Here is a 4195-nt window from a genome sequence, read left to right on the forward strand (position 1 = left end):
CACCTTCGGGGAAAAGGATCATGAAAGATCTGAGTGTTTTGTATTTTGTTGCTGTGGCACTGAGGATTGAACCCAGGGCCATTTGATCCCCAACCCTATTTATTTATTTATTTATTTATTTATTTATTTATTTATTTATTTATGTATTTATTGTACCGGGGTTCCTGGAAGCCCTTCTGCCTCCGGGCTACACTCCCAGACCTATTTTATACTTTTTATTTGGAAACAGGGTCTCTTAAGCCAGCACGGTTGGCTTCAGACCTGGCTTCAATCCTCCTGTCTCCGCCTCCCAAGTGTGGGGATTACAAGCGTGCGCCACCACAGCCCCCACGGCCCCGGCTATTTATTTATTTTTAAACAAGGTCTCTTCCCGCCACCACCGGAGCGGGTGGGGAACACCTGAAATGGCGCTCAGTTGCTCCCTCGCAAGAGGAGGGGGTCTCGGGGAAGCAGAGGAGAGGGAGGAAGAGGGGAGGTTGCAGACAGGGGCAGAGAGCTAAGGGGAGGAGAGATGGAGAGAGATCGCAGGAGGCAGGCTGTCCCGGAACTTGATGTTCATACACCGCGTCTTAGCTTCTCAGAGGTTGGTCTGGTAAACAAGGTCTGTTTTAGGGCACCACGCTGTCCTCCCAGTGTCCCGAGGTGGGGGTGACCCAGATTGGAATGATGAGCAAGACCCGTGGGAGGAAGGTAGTGTAATCTATTTGGATGCGAGCCAGGGTGCTGGAGGCCGAGGTCTTGAACTCTGCAGGTCCTGCGGGGAATGGATGTTATGAATGAAACTAATAAAAATCAGGGTGACCAAATTCTACGACGGTCTCCTCACTATCCAGCCCCGGGACTGGCAGAAAAGAAATGCTCGGTTTTCAAGGTTTGTTTAATGAATGAATCAGCCAGAAGGCTTTGTCTCAGCATCTAAACCCCGCAGGGCACCATGTGCTAGCGGAGGCTAGAACCCATCACCCTGCAGTCCCTGCCCCATCAGCAGCTGTGGCAGCCAGGAAGGGTCGACCAGCTCTGCACTGCCCAGGATGTGCCCGGGGCCTGGGTAAGGGCTGGCCTGTACCCAGGGATGAGAGTGGGCCAGCAGCCTGGCCAAGACTGACAGGAAGCAGCTGGATGTCCCAGAATATGGGGGGCTATCTCGGTGCAGTGTGATAGTCATTCATTCATCCATTCATTCATTCATTCATTCACTTATTTATCTCGTGCTGCTGGGGATTGATCCCAGAGACATTCTACCTTCAATCTCTACACCAGCCCAATTTTATTTCTTTTTTGGAATCAGGGTCTTGCTAGGTTGATGAGTGTCTCACTGCTCACTGAGGCTGTTCTCGAACCTGTGATCCTCCTGTCTCAGCCTCCCAAGTACATGGATTACCGACATGCGCCAACATGCCCAGCTGCAGCGTGCTATTTAAAACCCCAGATCTGCCTGGCGTGGTGGGGCACGCTTGTAATCCCCGCGCTTGGGAGGCGGAGACAGGAGGATCGCGCAGGTTCGAAACCAGGTGTGCTGGCTTAAGAGACCCTGTTTCTAAATAAAAATATAAAAAATAGGTCTGGGAGTGTAGCCCGGAGGTAGAAGGGCTTCCAGGAACTCCAGTAGCACAAAAAAATAAATATAAAAATAATAAAAATAAACCCCCAGATCTTAGCTAGGCATGGTGGTACACACCTGTAATCCCAGTAATTGGAAGGCTGAAACAGGAGGATCCAGGTTCGAAGACAGTCTTAGCAATATATCCAGACTCTTAGCAACCTAGCAAGAGTTTGTTTCAAAATAAAATAAAAAATAAAAAGTGTTGGGGATCGATTGAATCCCCCAGTACTATGAAGACAAAACAAAATTCAAAATCACCCAGATGTCTCACTATCTTTTTTTTCCCTAAGGTGCAGACAATATCCTTAGGCCTTTAGCACTCAACTGTTGGCTAATGAGTTTTCAGGATGAGCAAACAGAAGAGATGGCACCAAGGAGCCCCTGGTGTCCCTGAGGAAAGGGTCCAGGAGGCTCTGAGCAGATGCAAGGCCAGCAGCCTGGAAAGGCAGGCCTTGCCCAGGGCTAGGGTCAGCAGGTCAGAGGCTCAGTCTCCCCTCATAGGACTGGGACCAACCCCAACCCCAAGGCACAGCACACCCAGAGCCAGGCTCCCACCCAAGGAGGCAGGGGAGGCCCTTGCCAAGCCAGGAAGAGACTCTACCAGCAGTGTAGTGTCTGCTCGCGAGCACCATCTACTGCAGTTACAGGACCGGGCCGAGGCAGAGGCCTGGACTCTGTCCCACCGACCGGCAGCTGAGCACAGTCCCGGTCCTCTCCTCCCATCCTGCCTTGCGCCCAGTCATCGTGCTCCTATGGAAAGTCCCAGGATGCAGCACGTTCATGTTCTCCCTTCATGCGATGGGTGTCTTTCTACACCACGAGCCAACCCACCTCTGGGAGTTGCCAGCCGCGCAGCTAGGACTTTACCAAGCTAAATAGGCAAGGACAGGAGTTCCCAGGGGCAAGAGATGTGGCAGAAGGGTGCTCCTGAGGCGTCTTCAGGGCAGGCCTGGCTCCACACCTCCGGCGGGGCGGTGGCTCCTGTCAAGCTGTGAGGAGCCTCCGAGAATTTAAACATTTAGGAGGACTTACATCAGGCCTTATAAAACCTTGGCTCAACCTGCACACCTTCAGAAGATTTTCAGCCAAAACACAAAACCAAATAAACCAGAGGGGCTCCGGACCCAGAATTCCTCCCTCAAGAGAGACGTAGACAGAGCCCCTAGTGTTCAGGCTTCCTGAAACCACGAGTGTTTGCAGAAAAGGTCGACAAATCCACATAACCGGCTCAGAGAGGAATCAAAGGCAGTGGGCTTCACGTGACTCCTTTATATTAAAGTTTATTACATTTGGAAAATCTACTGTACAGGGAAAAACCCATTGGATTAAGTAGAGTTTTGCCAAAAGCAAAAGACTATCACTCTTTGGAAAACATTCCTGACTCCAGCCTGGGGCCAGGGCCGCAGGCGCGACAGGAGAACTTGGTTCTTGATGGAGGAGCCTGTGCCCGCTCCACCCGAGACGCTGCTTGTCAACTTCCAGGAGAAAGTGTCCCCTGGAGACGGCGCCAAAGGGCAGGAGAGTCTCTGGGTCCCCTGCCATCCACCCCACAGTCCTCTCTCCCCAGCCTGAGGGCCGGGAGTCAATTCTTACGCAGGCTCCTCCAATGTCACAGCGGCCCGGGGCCACGGCCTCGGTTCAGGGACACAGGCCCAACTAGAGGTGGCCGCCCCGTGGCAGCCTGGACTGGCCAGCCCACCAACCGACCACCAGACAGATAGTCCATACCCTGTTGTACACATGAGCCGCACACTCAGAGACAACACACAAACTAAGCCTACGTTTTTGGCTTCCAGATTTGGTTCTCCTAGTTAAAAAAAAAAAAAAAACACAAAAAAAAACAAAAAACAAAAACAAAACAGAACAACAAACAAACGAACAAACACAGTCTTAACCCTGATGCTTTCTCCCGAACGTAGATTAGGGATGCGAGAGGCGGGATACCAAAATCAACTGACTTAACTTACCTCGGAAGTAACAAAGTCTACTGGGGCTATGAACAGAGAAACTAGAGCAAACATGTGCAAAGACAAGTTGGTATCTAAGTTAGACCTCCCCGCCAGGCAAAGTGAGTTCAGATGGAGCCCTGAACTCTGGTCTCCTCCCCGGGAGGCCACCCCCGGCCTGCTGTCTCTACAGTAAGTGCTATGGTGTGTCAGCCGAAGGCCCGCCTCTGGGGGCTCCGGGCCACAGCAGGCCGTTCAGGTCCAGAGCCATGGCGGGCCCCCATCCATATCTCTCTCTCTCTCTCTCTCTCTCTCTCTCTCTCTCTCTCTCTCCCCAGGGTTGGGTCTGGGAGATGCTCCGGTTTGAAGCAACCAAGTGGGAACGCCAGCAGGAATGGCAGAACACCAGGGGTGGCCATGGTGGGAAGGTCAGATTCGAGAAACCCTTTGTGCCCAAGTCCAGGCAGGAGTCAGAGAAGCGGAGCAAGCCCCCCAGCACACCCCAGGCCCCCGTGGCGGGAGCGGCCCGAGGGTCAGGGTGCTGGAGAGGCGGCCAGGCGGCAGGGAAGCCAGGGCCTACAGTTCTTCACGGAGAGGCAGCGAGGGGGGTCTAGTGAGTGGCAGGGAGCCGCAGGGCGTCACCCCA

The sequence above is a fragment of the Muscardinus avellanarius genome (genome assembly GCF_963383645.1).
Source record: "Muscardinus avellanarius genome assembly, chromosome: 15".
In the NCBI taxonomy this organism is placed as follows: Eukaryota; Metazoa; Chordata; class Mammalia; order Rodentia; family Gliridae; genus Muscardinus; species Muscardinus avellanarius.